This window comes from Balearica regulorum, chromosome 4 (assembly GCF_011004875.1).
Source record: "Balearica regulorum gibbericeps isolate bBalReg1 chromosome 4, bBalReg1.pri, whole genome shotgun sequence".
NCBI lineage: Eukaryota > Metazoa > Chordata > Aves > Gruiformes > Gruidae > Balearica > Balearica regulorum.
Window position 1 is genome coordinate 55,951,147 of NC_046187.1, and position 15,647 is coordinate 55,966,793.

Sequence of the window (15,647 nt, forward strand, 5' to 3'; positions counted from 1 at the left end):
TGCTTGGTATATTAAGCAAAGCTATCCTCCATTTAAAGTCAAAAAAATAGTAACAGTTGGCCAATACTCAGACTTCTCTCAGCAAAGACGGCAATCAGCTACTCAAGGATCAGGATACTGTGCAGCCAGAGCCGTTGGAGGGCCTCTGCATCCCAATGTCCAAGCACAACTGCCGTAGGTGGGCCTCAAAAGATGCGAGAAAGCTGCCTGTGGGGGCCGGGGACCTGGCAGTAGCTGTTAAAATCAGATCAAATCTGTATTCCCCAAGGCAAACAGCAAAATAGTGAAACCGCCAAGGAGGACTCATTCCTGCTCAGTTCATGACCTCTGCAAAAAAAGCAACAAATTCCATTTCTCCTTTCAAATTAAACATCTACTCTTTATTGCCAAGGAATATGTTTTAATAATCTGTGGTGTTCAAGGTTTGATAAACATCAGAAATCTCTTTGCTGCTGTTACATGATACCTGACATACATTTTCCCTCCACTCATAGCTTTGCATTTTCATGCCAACATTACATAAAACATACTGGACTCCTTTAATGTACAGGTTGGGGTTTCCTTGCACATATTTCTAAAAGAAGCTGTTCAAGTTCAAAACCCACTATTTTTTTTTTTAATTGGCTTTTTATACTGAATGAAGTTCCAGTGTGTTCCACTTGGAAAACCTACATTATTGGTTTTACTTCCAGTAAAAAAATAAATAGAAAGCTTTCACATTTAGATGTGTAGAATGACTACAGTGAGGAAAAGGAAGGGGAAGAAAATAAATAATTTTCAATTTGCTGCAAGTGCATTTCACAGACAACCAAAATATCTGTGCAAAAAGATGCTAAGTAAATTAGTGCCCATTCTTAACTTTGACCACTCATAGCATAACGGCCTAAATTACTAAATATGACAACACTCAATCCATGTATCTCTTGTTTGCTTCTCAGATTTGAAAACATACATTTGGTGTCTAGGTAGCATGGCCATAACTGTCAGTTCACCTTGAATATCTCCAGTTTGTTGTTTGGGGTTTTTTTAATGGTAAATATTCAAGGCAAGATGAGCTACCCAATAGTCTGGCAGTGATTTCTTTTCCATCCCTTTTCAACCATCAGTAAAGCATTCCCTAGACATAATTCAGGAACTGGCACAATTATTCATGAAGCTATGGTAGCTGCAAACCTAGATGGACTATGCAGAATAGCCAACCTAAATTACTACTGTTCATTAAGTCTATAGAGATCATGCAAATATGCCTTCGAAGGGCCATTTGGAAAGCAGGATTCATGGATTATGTCTGGATGCCAGAGTCACTTGCAGTTGTGAAGACTAAGCTTTGGGGAGGAATAAAAAGTAGTACAATAATATACTGTATTTAAGACACAGAATTTCCTCAAATTAATGGGCATAAAAATCAGTGATTAAAACAAGAGGGAAAGAAAGAAACTCTTCTTTAATACAGTGTATGCTTACTGCAAGGCTTTCTCCCAGCTCTTTCAAAATGATTTGGTTCTGCTTCCTCTGGGCAGCAGAACAGGGAACAGAAAAGGATCTCTCCTCCTACAGGAGAGATGTTCCTGTTGCTCATTTTTCTGTCAACACACTAGAGGTGTACTTGAGGCATACTTCTGCGACACCCTCTCTCCTCTAGGAATGCAAAAACAACAAGGGTAGGAAGAGGAATACATGCATCACACCAGGTCTTTAGGAACTAAGGAGTGGAGATGGCAGAAATAGCTTGTCACATTTGTGGTGGAGGGAAAAGAAAGGGGAAACAAATCAGCTACCATTGATAATTTATTTCTAAAACTTCTGTTTATACCCTACCCTCTGTCCTAACCAGATGTGAGATCACCTTTTGTTTGTAGAGGAAAGCAGCCAACCGAGCTTACAATTCAGCTTACCTGGGTATAACCAGTGGCTCCTCCTCAGAACAGTCACAAGCAAAGCTGACAGAGATGTTCATGCGCCGCAAACGCCAAACTTCCAAATCCTCACCTGCTACTTCTGAAAACCTTTGCAATTTGAAGCCACATTATATAGATCAAGGTAAAACTTAGCTAATGAGAGTGTGTAAAGGAAAAGGATAAACTTAAAGCAAATAGGATTTTTTTCCCTTCCTCAACAGTGGGACTCAGTTCAACTGGTTGATCAGAGAGATGTCTATCTAGACAGCAGAACCAGTACAGTCCAGCAGGATTATTAGCCCAGGCTTCACAGGCCATGAAAGCAGCTGCACTAGCTCCAGAGCCAACAAGAAGCCGCCAGCAATTTAGCTGATTTAAAGCACTGCAGAGCCCCAGTCCCCAGCCAGCTCACATGTCTCCAAACGACTCTCGCAGACGCAGATTTCTGGAGAATGTGAATGTTACACATGGCTACCCAAAATCAGCTCAAGGCCAGCAGGACTTATTGGCTTTGGCAAGCGCCTCTACGCTGCCCTTCCTAGCGACTGGGGAATATTCATCAGACACAGTACTGCTTTGCTTGAATGCACGAGCCCATCTAGGCTCAGCACTGTGCTGAAGCTAATCAGCCTTAAATCTGGAGACCCTACTAAGAGCTACCTGGGATTTACAAGGTCAGCAGATGTAGTCTCATTCAAATACAGGGGCTACAGAGCTATGTAACCACCTTAGGCGATGTGGGAATACTGCAGCACAGGGAGCCCAACCACCCCAGAGGTACCAGACCCTGGCACACGTGCACTTTGTACCTGTGCGTGTACACACCAGCCAGCCCGGAGCTGCACCCGGGCTTCAGCACGCCCCATGCTCTGCGTAGGACTGCAGAGACCCTGGAGAGTCAGCTAGCACAGAAGCAGCGCCCACTTTCCAGGGCTTTCTGGCTACCTGGAAGTCCCTAAATGTGCTACTTTGCGCTGCTAAGCTGATCTCATGCCTTCAGGCCACTTGCCCCCGAAGGGGAAAGGCACCGGCGTCGAGCAGCTCTCCTGCAGGAGCCGTCCTGAGCCAGGGTGACAACCGCCGCTGCCAAACCCAAGTGGCCTCTTCAGTGAGTTGCCCACACCCACAACACAAAGGTTATTCCAAGGTTTTCCATTCACCGGCATATCCCAAACTCCACCTTCCATTATCCTGAATAGAGCAGTTGACTGTTTTTCCTCTTATTTACTTCCCATCTGCTTCCTAACCTCAATCTGGCACTTTTATTCCTCCAACTTGTATTGTAAAGTTATAAAGGACAAGAACATTTGTACACTGTTATATATATAGAATAAATCATACTGGAATCTGTGATGGAGAATACTGACCACAGCCTTTGAAGTTCTTGGTCTGCAATTTGCTTATGTAATAGTTTGTACGCAGGGTTAAGTGCTGGATTTCTAATATCGCTCATCAAATTTCGGGGGGGGGGGGAATTAGCAAGGTGAACTACTCCCAGAAAGATAAACTATCTGCAAAAATGTTTGATGCAAGTACTACGAGAACACCAAGAACTCACAGTTCTTCAAAAAAATATGTAAAAGTCTGGAATCCGAGGAGTTTCAGTTCTCTAAGATCATATTTTAGAAAGTAAATTTTAATCAGGATTGGGTGGCTCAAGAGATTGGGTAATAGTATTTAAAAAAGCAAGTGATTAATCTCTGATCAACCAGAGGGTAAGGACTAAAGAGCATTTAAGGTCTCAAACACCCCTGGGAACCAGCCAACTTAGTCTAATACTGTGGGTGCTGACTCTAGGCAGATTTTGGATTTTGGATTTTCTCACACACAGTCCTCATGCTTATGAGTAGCCTCCTCTAAATTTCACTAGAACTACTCCATTCTCCTCCCCAAAATTCTGCGTTACAGTTATGCCTACGAAAAGCCAACGGCAGTTAGATCCCAGGTTTGCTGATAACACTGTGCTGACAAATAACTTTTTTTTTTCCTGTTTCCTTTCTAACTGTATCTATGCGTTGTTTCTTAATTACAAACTTCTGAAGGCAGAGACCCATAGCAGTAAGCTTGATACTTTCTTTACAGGAAAAGAGATTTTGATCGTTCCTGACTCTATCATTCAAAGATCCAAGGCACTCAGAAATTGAGGCCAGGCATATCTGAAGATACAGCTCTTAAATTCCATTCAACTCAATCATATTAGATTGACTTTTGCTCTTTTGGTTGTTTCAGATAGAATGAAAGAACAAGTAACAATGGGTGTGATATTGCTGAAGGTAACGTATTGCCCATTCTAATATAATTCTGCCAATACCTTACAAAACAAAACAAAACCCAGCCTCCTATGACAAACTTTATATTGTGTTTCTTTTTTACGTAAGTCTGTTACTAAACACTGACTTTAGTAACAAATTTTATGTGTTCTTTTGATGCACATTTATTTATTTACTTACCTACCTCTCTTTGCCTCTTTATAGACTTTTTATAAAAGCTCTGGCAGTGTTGTCTGTGGACCATTCCATTTGATTTGCCAGTTTGCAACTAGTTTTGCCAACGATTGATGCAATTCCTGCATTTGTTCATAATTTGTTTTATGAAATGTCAGAATATACATTGCTCCCAATACATATTATCAAGCCTGTAGTAGTAGTTTATTGTTTGTTTGGTTGTTGTTTGGGTTTTTTTTAACTGTTCTTGTCTTTTCTTTGAAAATAAACAGCACAGCAAAACATTGTGTCTGTGTCTGATGCCTGTGGCACTCTCAGGACATTTCAAGTTACACTGTTCCAGCAGTTGTTATGGTTTAAGAAGCAACAACTGTCTGACCTCTTTAGGTGTAACAGGAGAAACTTAATGAAAGAAAACATCCGAGAATTGTCCAAAAAAGAAAGGTTTTTTTCTACTTATGCATATGTCAAGTAAAAGCTGTATAAATTATTTTTCTAGATCAGAGGTTGAGAGATTTTATTAGCTTGTGCTACTGACCTGTGCAGGCAGTTTTCTGGCACAATTTTCATGACTTGTTTATAGTATCACCTCAGTTATCCAGAAATTCTTGTTATCCCCACACGGGTCAAATTCCTGACATGTATTAATTACACTGAAAATTGCCCTGGATTACTTGAAACCTCAAATAACTGAACCTATTCACTGTTCTCCCTTTTAAATAACAGGGGACACACTGTATAGTGGTGCTAATACTTAGTGGCTGATCCCTGCAACTCCAGATATTAATACATAAACGTCACACTTCTTATCTAGCAGGCCTGTCAGCTTTGGACTGAAAACCAGGCTCAAGAGGCAGAGAGCATTTATAGCATGGTCCTGCCCACTGCCGTGGGCTGCGGGGCAGGAGGAGATAGGAGGTAGGAAGGACAGGAAGGTTAAAACCAAAAACCACCGACCAGCATTCCTGATCCATGCACTGCTGGTCAAGGAAACAGAGCCACTTCACAGTTCAGCCCTCGCTAGTTGACAAAATGACCTTGGATCCTCCCCATAGTCAGCCAAAGACTCATTGCTGCCTGCATGTTAAAGTATACATCCCACTGACACTTGAGCTTTTACCATTGTGGCTACTGGGCTCCATCTCCTCATGCCCATCACCGGGCAAACAGGCCTGCAGCTTGTCCCTGAAGGCGCCCACCAAGCAGCTTCTCAGGAACCTCCACGACTGCGTGACTGGAGCTTGAATGTGAAGATGAGGTTGCAAAGACCCACTGGCAACTCACGCATTCAGACAACGTCAGGCATTAGCTCTAAGATCCCTTATGCCGTTGCTAGGCAGGAGCGGTAAAGTGAGAATTGGTTTTGGAAAAAACAGCAAGCCTCCTTCCAACCAAACTAGAATTGGTATTCAAAGGACAACAGCAACAAGGCAGCTTTCATTAAGAGAAGGTATTAGAAACATCCAGGAATGCTTGGAAACACCCATGGGATTTGTTGGCTGTGTAGACAGGCTACACAGCACCCAACCAACCCAACAGTTATAAAAGGCAAGAAGCAAGAGCACCAGCAGCCCAGGCTATCAGTTTAAAGCCTGTAGTTTGTTGCCCCACAACAGGTGCAAGGGTGAGATTCACACCTAGCACTCAGTCCAACGCGCCTCCCAACACACCAAGTCGAGTAACATCTCTTTTAGCTGTTGCAGTAAAAGGAAAGCAAATAATACCAACGTTACCACTAAAAAGGAAAAGAAAGGGGAAGGGGGGGAAAGCAGAATGTTTTCCATCAGCCTTATGGGGAAACACAAGCTTGATTCTGAAGTGTGCATGAGAACTAGTGCAATTCAAAGAGAAAAGCTGACGTGATGAAGAAGCGTTACAGAATGGACTGAAAAAAGCTGAGTTGAACTTAGTATACACTTGGATGCATGCACACATTTAGCAGGTTCAATACTCTCTCCTTATTGAAAAGCCTGAAAAGAGAACTCCCTTTCACACATGGCACAGCAATAAATCAGTGTGTGCTATTGCCCCAAACAGAAACAAACATTCACCATCTAAGTAACAGTGCTTCCCGCATGAAGATGAGGAGGCAGAAGCAAAGACGTGGCAATAGCGAGGACTTTAACAGAAGGACACCACTCCAAATAGCTGTGGATTGCCTCTGTACTGCAATATTTTTTTTCTAGACTGTTAAGTTATATTGCTTGTCCAGAAATGAACGTGTAATTCTCCTACGAAGCTGTGGGACAGATTTCCACATAGTATCACGAGGCTATTCAGCTTTCAAAAGGTTAACAGTTAATGGCTTTGATGTCCCTTAGTCAGATAGTTCAGCCTACAACCGCATTTTTGCACAAGCAATTAACTAAGCTGCTTCCTCTGCAGCATTAATTTTAACAGGTTTACAATAGTATCATTAGACCTCTGGACATTTAAGAGGAAGCACATTACAATTGGAAAGTACTGTGCCAAGCAGGAAGCGAGTGGCTTTAATCCAGGAGCACTGAGGAATGCAGAAGGCAAGGAGACTTCAGTGTCAGGTATTTCAGCCTCTATGAACTCTTGACCACAGCATCAAACTGCAGAGTTTTGCTGGGCTCTTAAACCAAAGAAATCACAGCGCATGGATCTTTAAGGCACTAGTTTTCCACTAGTTTGCCTTTTTATTTGTTTGCTTTAAGCCAGGGAAACAACTGCAACGTGATCTTTGGAGCAAGACACGTTCCATCATCTGCATTCAGCACGTACGCTCCTGCTAGCGACATGCACATCATCTGACAGAAATCCACTCACAGCGCCCGGAAAGGTTTTCAGCATAGAAACAGTACGAACAGTTGCTAGCAGACGTAAACTGCAACAGACTTCACCGAGTTGATTTGCAGCCAGGAAGGGGATTAGAGACAGCATTCTTCTGCCATCGTCTTCAGCCTAAGGGCTGGGGTCACAACAGACCGTTGCTAACTCAGGCTTGCCCCCTTTTCACAAGAGGAGGAGGTAATAGGAAGCTTGAGCCTCCCTGGCCCATTTGAGGTGGCAGATCTGTTAGTCTGACCACACTGTGGAAAATTTAGTTCCCACTTGCCTCCCAGGGACTGGTCAGGTTAAGAGCTCTTTGGAAGGTACCCTCCTCTTTCGCATCTCCAGTGCTACTGTTATCTGGTTATCAACATTCCCCAGACCGTATCATGTGGATTTCATGGGCAGCAGCACCCGCCTCTCAGATGCTGTGAGAATGCAGGGTAGCAGCAAATACAGCAAATATTCTTACTCTGGTCAACTCCATTTACACTCACGTTAGCTCTCACTGTCAAATAAATACTGGCATCTTGCTGTTCCCTGCGGTAGAAGCTACATGTCACTGAAAAAGACAGTTGAGGATCAGAGACAGTATTTATAGCGCAGACCTACAGACTCCAACCTGTGAGAGGCTTTCCAGAATTAGGGCGTGAGAGTACTACTAAGTATAGTTTTAAAAACAGACAACCTTTAAACTGGGGATTTCACGATGAGACTTTCCCAGGTCCCTGTGTCCTTCAATTTTGGCCAATAACTTCAGGATTGCATCTAAGTTTAAACTCCCTAGCTGCAGCTTCACAACTACTTTAAACTGATCGACTGACACTCCTTCTCCAACATGGTGAGCCTCTTCCTTCCCTCCTGCCTGCACTTCTGCTTGTACAGTTACATGCTGTAAGATGAAGGAGAAGGGTGTTTTTCGGCTGGATCAGTTGCCCACTCCAGCTGGTGGTCTAGTGCTGGCATGGCAGGTATAGGAAAGTCAAATTTAGAACAGCAGAAAGCAACCATAGCCTCAGGTATAGTTTTTCTTGTTAAGGACAAAAGCAGAAAACACAGTGAATACTTCTTTCAGCCTCAAGACATGGATATTTGTGGCTCTCCATGCATGCTCACATGCAGCATACCAGTTCAGTGCTTCTTTTTACATCCTCCTTGGCAAACTAATCAATTCTGTAACAGAATTCACCCAGAGATTGCAAGTACCTGGATAGAACTCCAACAGTGCCACATTCATCACAGGGCATGGACGACACATTCGCAGACTCAGGGCACCCAACTCTTCCACTGAAAACTCCTGAAAATGGTACATACCTCCGGAGTACGTGGCATTTGCCCAACTCTTAAGAGAAGCCACAAGCTTCAACAGTGGGATTTGTCCTGAAGAGTTTAAGTCATTCTGCTCAGGAGGCCTTTCGTTTCTAAGACAACAGCTCAAGGAAGGCACTGGATTCTTCACTTCATTCAGTGCAGCCCTAAGCTCCACAGTGAATGGCATTTTGTTTGTTAAACTATCATTTTTTTTCTAATACTTACAGATACTTAGAGATTGTTCTTCAAAAGCTTGCCATTTCTCAAATACTTGACCAGAGTCAGTAAACCAATGTCATGCGAGTCATGGCTGAATTTGCAGAAGGACACTTTAAGACCTGAAAGCAAATCTAAAAATTAATCCAGTGGGCAACCTGCATTTTTCACAGGTACAAAATGAGCTCCTCCTGGAAGCCAGCTGCCCTCCCCAACCCGGCGAAAGACTCTGTCATTTATAGCAAAGGTTAATGCCATGATAAGGGCAAGTTCACATTTCAGCTGCCTAGCATTAGGGCTTCAGCAGCAGCAATGTTTTTCTTTTTGCCATTTTCAAATGTTATCCCTGGAATCCTTCACTTTATTAAACTTCCTATGTCAAAAAAAAAAAAGTAAACAATCATTACACCAAGCCTTTCTTTATGTAGTTTTATAAATAACATCTTTGTGAAGTCACTTGACAGCCCCAAAACAGGTAGATTCTTTGCTTTTAATCAAGCACTTTTTTCTAAAGCATGGTAGTTGGCTTTCCCTTCTCAAGGCTAGGCAATAAAACCGTCTCTGTGTAAAACAAACAAAAAAATTAAAAAAAGGAGATTGTCTGCAGTGACCATCCTCTCTGGTTTTAACACAGAAAAGGTTCTCCTCTGAATTTGCATATTAACATTTTAAATTATTCAATGTGAATAAAGCTAATTATAAACCTATTGATTAAAGCCATGGTTAAAGACTCGAGTTGGGAGAGCCATCTAAAAACAGACTGTGAATGACACAGGAATGCCTGTGATATTTTTGTAAGTGTTATTTATTATTTGTATTAACATACTGTCTAGGAGTCCTGGCCATGGAGCAGGACTCATGGGGTGAGGTGTTAGACAAAAACAGACTAGCAGATGATCCTTGCCACAAAGAGCTTACACATATTATTAGCATTTGGCCAAATCAAGTCATGACATTCTCAGCGGCAGAGCTCACCAGGCTCAGGGCATGGCTTAACCTGACTGTGAAACTGCTGCACCTTTGAATCCTAACCAGTCTAGTTTGGGAACAGACCTCAATAACATAACAGAGTTTGCATCTGTCCACAGCAGCTATGGTTCACAGCTGTCCTTCACGTGTGTCCTACAAACCTTTACCCATCTTGGCTGGTGCCATCCTGACCCAAGAGAGAAACTGTTCAGGGAGCTCTGAGGGCTAAATGGGAGACTTCAGCTTATAACAAGGTGTCCTGGTTTCACTGGGATGGAGTTAATTTTCACAAAAAGCTGGGAGGGGACACAGCCAGAACAGCTGACCCAAACTAGCCAAAGGGGTATTCCATACCATATGATGTCATGCTCAGGGGGCTGGCTGAGGAGGAGGGATCACTGCTCAGGGATGGGCTGGGCATCAGGCTCCAGGGGTGAGCAAATTGCATCGTGTGTTACCCATTTTGTATAGTGTTTTATAAGTACTGTTGTTGTAAACTGTCCCAGTAAACTGTCCTTATCCCAATCCATGAGTTTTACCTTTTTCTTCTGATTCTCCTTCCCTTCCCACCAGGGGGGAGGAGGAGAGTGAGTGAGTGGCCACGTTGTACTTAGCTACTGGCTGGGGCTAAACCACGACACAAGGGACCAATTCCTGGACACTGGCAGAAAGGGACGTATCCGTAGCATGACGAGTAGTGGTCCCAGCCAACAAACAGCATAGCTTGTTGAGCGCACTGTAAGCACTGCAGCCAAAGAACCATACAGAAGAAGAAACCTGAATGCCAGCAGTCAGGTTGGTCTGCAGGAAGCACACAGAAACCTGGAAGGGATCAATAATGGCCAATTCAGATGCAAACAAGGTATCAATCACTTCAAGTTTCACCTCCAGCCATAAGCACAACACTCCAGCTGGTAGCTGAAGAGAGAAGGGACCGCTCATGGATGTAAAGTACAGCTCTTGAGCCAGAATGGGATGATGAACATGAAGGCTACTAGGAGGTGGCTGAACTCACTCCTCTGAGTGTGTGCTTTATAGCTAAATGCAGCTCGGACCATTAAAAGCAAGTAAACAAGGTGGGGTCATTTACCTCCCTTCATTTGGTTTGTTGGGGTTTTTTTTTGATAGTTCGGGTCTTTTATTAATTCCCTATTATGTCAGCCTCTCTTACATCCACACATCAGGTTGAAGTTCAAACTTGGAAGCCTGGGCAGCACAGGCTGAACCCCAGTGCAGCAGTAGAATATGTCTGCAGCACATATGTTACTGTCAGATCGATGATTAGTTTCCAGCACCAAAAGTATGAGATTTTTGGAGCCAAACTCAACACCAGAGCAAGCACATCCATTTCTACCAATAAAATACTAAATGAGACGCCAGCATTGTGTTTTGCACGCGACTCACTGGTTTTTCTCTAAATGGGAGGAGAGCAATACTTTCTGGACAGCATTTGCATGGTTAATTGGAAGCAATAAAACCCTTCAATCCAGTCTAAAAAAAAAAACTCAGCTGAATTTTAATGTAATGTTTTAGTTTTTATTGGTTTGCATCTCATTTTTTTTTCCCCATCAGTGCTGCTTCCTCTGTGCTTCCTGCCAAATTTGAACTGATGCCTGTTTTCCTCTTCTGTGACAAATTAATGACAGCACCACTGTAGATTGTTCCACATAGACTCTGTTTACAAACAGCCCAGTTAAGAAACACCTGTTAGTTTACTTTTCTACTCTTCATGAAACCTAGAAATGCTTGTGCGTACAGCATCTGGCTAAATTCTTCAAACAGGAATTTTATCAGGGTCGCTCTGTCTGGCTCAGATTAGCAAGGAAGATCCACAGAAACTACAGCAGAATGGTTTGCACAACATTTTGCTATGATGTTGACACTTTGCTTTACATCAACATTCACAAAAATGCTTTTGGGATGCGGGTGCCAAGAACTTACTGTTTTTAGACAGGAAATTTTGCTTCTGTTTACTTCACATATACCACAACTCATACAGCAAGACTTTTTAAGGGATGTAGTTGTGCTGGCAAATGAATTTATCTAGCAGCAAGAAGTACAAAATAAGGAAATAGAAATTATCACGTATTATGAATCTAGATATTACAATAGGAGTAGACTCTTTCCAGAAAGTACCACAAAGAATTAAAGGAAGAGTGAGAAATTAAAAGAAAGAATGAGAAGATATTTTTTAAGAAAAAAAATTAAAATAAAAGTAGTAACACTGTATTAGTATTAGTGGAAGGAGTGATAAAAATAATGCACCTCAGTTACAGTTCCATGTATTTATCTGTCTTCTCTATTTTTTTTAATTCTGTGAAACACACTACACTATATTTGGGTCCTGTATTTTTATTTTCAGGTTCCTATCTGCATGAAGAAACAAGATCTCATTTGCTGAACTTAATTAGAAACACAAACTCCCAAAAGCTAATGCAATGCTGACATTTCCTTGGGATATCATATGACTAAAAAAATACCACTGGAATTTATGCAACAGTGCAACATAAGAGCAAATTACCAGCATCACAAGACAGGTACCTATTCTTAATAAGGTTCACAGTGAGTTCCCAGAGAACGCTTTGCCAAGAGAAACTTCCTAGGAAAATAATCATAGAAAAAAAATACCTTGTTTTCAAAGGAACAGGTTTTTTTAAACAGCACGTTACAGTTCTGTTCATCCTGGTGCAATAACCATGCAATCAGGTGACTTTTGCAGAGCTATTTTTTCCATTGCTAAATCATACAAATGTCACAAAGTTAAGAACCGTACACAAGCTGAAAACTGGATGCCACAGTAAACAGATTTTTATTCAGTAGTGTCGAAACATGAGCCAAGATACAAACTGAAGTTCAGCCCTCCAACTTTGTCTTGACTACTTCCTACTATTATATGTGAGACTCTTTCACACAGCCTCTGAAGTAAGTGTCTGAGCTCCTGTGGGGATTGTTCAAGGAACTGAAGTAATGCTATAAACTCTCCTAAACTCTGTCAAACAAAAGATAAGGCAGAAACCTTTTCTTTTCTCACAGAGTGACATTATTCAGGGACAGGAAACACAAACTAGAAATTTTTTTAAGGGCAAAAGATAGTCAGCATACAGTGGTTAGCATTACAGAGCAAAGCTTATCTACAGCGATGCTGGAAATGTTTTGTTTCTATAGAATTAAATATATAATAAGTCATAGTTGTACAAAATTGCAATTAGTAGAAACCTTAAAAGTTAGTTGCGTCCATTATGAATGTCACACAAAATGAAAGAAACCAACAGCAGCTCACTGAAAAAATTGCTGGTTTTGTAAAAATCACTTACACATTAATTATAGTCATTGTACTCAAATAATCCATCTTTGTAAGACTTGTACAGCTTCAGATGGTCTTCTAATTAATAACTCTGCCAAAATACTTCTCCAGCCTTGCACAATTAAATACATTAAATGATGCTTCTGGAAAGCTGACAGTCTTAAAACAAAGATGTTCAGTATCAGTTTCTCACATGAGAAAATTTCTTCTGGCAACATGGCTCTTTCAGCAAAGCCTGTTATTCCCACCTAGGTTTAATATGTTCTTTGGATGTTTTGTGAACTTGCTTTTTGGCGAGAGCATTAGCTCTCTGGATTAATGAATAGTGAACAGGAACGAGAAAGCATTTTACAAATTTAGTACTCACTGCAAGTCTGAATACCAAACTGTTGGTCCTATGTTTTATTTCATTAAAGTAATGTATCATTTCTGCTGTGATAACAGAAGCAGTCGGCACTTCTGGAGATCAAAGCAAATTACAAACACGCCTGCCAAGCTGAACATATGTAATTCTATATGTAATGCTGCATACAATCCACGTCCTGACTTAGACTTGCAACTAGACAAAGATCATCTTTGTGTAAGTATATGGTCTGTGCTTAGTACAGTGGTGTGCAGATCCTCAAGTCCTTACTTTAACACTACAACACTATAACCAATAAATTTTGATTACATGATTGGTGTTCTGGTGTACAAAAGGTCTGCAAATAATCCATTGCCTCTTAAACCACGTGAGGAAGTCACTGGTAAAAATTTCAGAGTAACTGCAGATTCATCTAGCTTTAAACACCAGGAAAAGTTTGAAGAATTCAATCTGTCAACACTAGACCAGTTATACATAATACTTCAGAGCAGTGTTATGCGAAATCACTCAAACACAAAATATAGGCAAAATTTTTACACCTGATAATACTCCCAGATTAACACCTCAGCATGTCTCCGATACAGGCTTCAAGTTTACTGTTATTTTCCTTCAATAAAGCGCACTTCTTGATTTGTCCTTACAATAACAAAGGAGAAAAATAGGGTATCATCTGGAGAATTAGACTCAAGTAGACATTTTGTAGAGCTACATAATATATGACTGTTTGTGTCTCTGGAGGTTAAAGATGAAACAAAAGGCACTTTGAGTACTTCACAATTACTTATAAGGTTTAGCTCCAACTCTGTAAAAAAGAAAACCTACCTATTGTCTCTACTAGCGAACTAAATACTTACTCTATCAGCTATTGGGAAGAAATTCATTAATTAACTCTGTTAGAATGACTAAGTTACACTTTTTAGGCAGACGCAGTATCTATGAGTTCAAAAGCACGTATCTCACACAAGGCAGAAAAGGTACTGAAGCTTTCACAGTATTTCTACATGTACTGGAGGAAATCACACTCGCTGGGGTGAAATAACTGGAAAGAAGTCAACTATATACTATGTCAAACCAACCAAAGCTAAGATAATAAAGAAAAATCAGCAATAAATAAAGGAATGTCCCTCATATGCGGTCAACTAACTCAGAGGCGTAACTGCTTCTGGACTACAGTGTCAATATTTTAAATGTTTTTCAGACATGTGGACATAGTACAGGTAAGAGAAAAGAAAAATATACATTCTGCACTCAAACATACACCTAATGTCTGTACTTTAAAGTAATACACCATAAATACGTGTAACAGACTAGAATACTACATCATATAAATTCACATGCAATCCTTAAAACAGCCACTTACCACTGTAAGTAAAAATGGCAACAAAAGTCAGCAGGTATGGAACTAGACACCTTCAAAAGCAAGGGGACATTTGGATGGCTTGCTTTGTTTGGAGCAATTTATTCACAGAACAGTAGATAAAAACACCCATTGGTAATGTTCAAGAAGCCAGAAGCACCAGTGAACTTTTAAAATAGACTAATTATTTATTAGGAAAAATATTTAGGAAAGATATTACTAAAGGTAAGTAGAGGACACAGGTATAGAGGAAAAAAAGTCACTTTCAGCTGTATCATTAATAGCCTGAAAACTGCTTTTTTGGTACTGCTTTGAAGATATACATCTTGGAAGAAAGAGTTATCTCAAGGAATGAGAAAAATACACACATATAATGACTTTTTCTATGTCCCTCATACTACAACCACCTTACCTTTGGGATTTTACATATGAATAAGAAAAAACCCAATGTAATTCAATATCATCCTCTTAAAACAGTCATAACAAAAATTGAGTCTTTCCTGAAAGGGAGCCAAGGAAAAGAAAACTGCACTACTGGTATCTTTTGCAGCTGTTTATATAAAATATTCCTTTCAAATAGGACTATGTAGGAATAAAACTAGATGGGTTTTAGAGGCTAAAGAAAGGCAAACTTTAGAGAAAGGGTGGTGGGGATCACAAATTAAATGCTAAAACTAGGCAGTCTTCATGCAGAAATACACCTGTCAATCTACAGGTTGAAGGACCCAGCCTCAAAGGCTACTTAATTACATTATAGAACCAATTCAATAATGAATGCAATGTGGTTCCTAATACACTGAAACTTTTTAATGTGGTTTATATGAAGGAACATTAACCTCAGCTATCAACAAGTAATACATTCCAAATCTTGCACAACTAAACTACAATGTGAGTAGTGCCAGAACAGAAATGAACCACGTATGTAAAAATATCACTAGACTAAATTGAGGATGGTCACCTTCCACATGCTCAGGGATCCTTTTATTCC

At 40.8% G+C, this 15,647-nt stretch overlaps 1 protein-coding gene across 6 annotated transcripts in view; it reads right to left on the bottom strand.

The window, feature by feature from the left end:
* LIMCH1 (LIM and calponin homology domains 1) overlaps positions 1-15,647 on the bottom strand; it is a 183,184-nt gene that overhangs the window by 86,252 nt on the left and 81,285 nt on the right. The window lies entirely within an intron of this gene.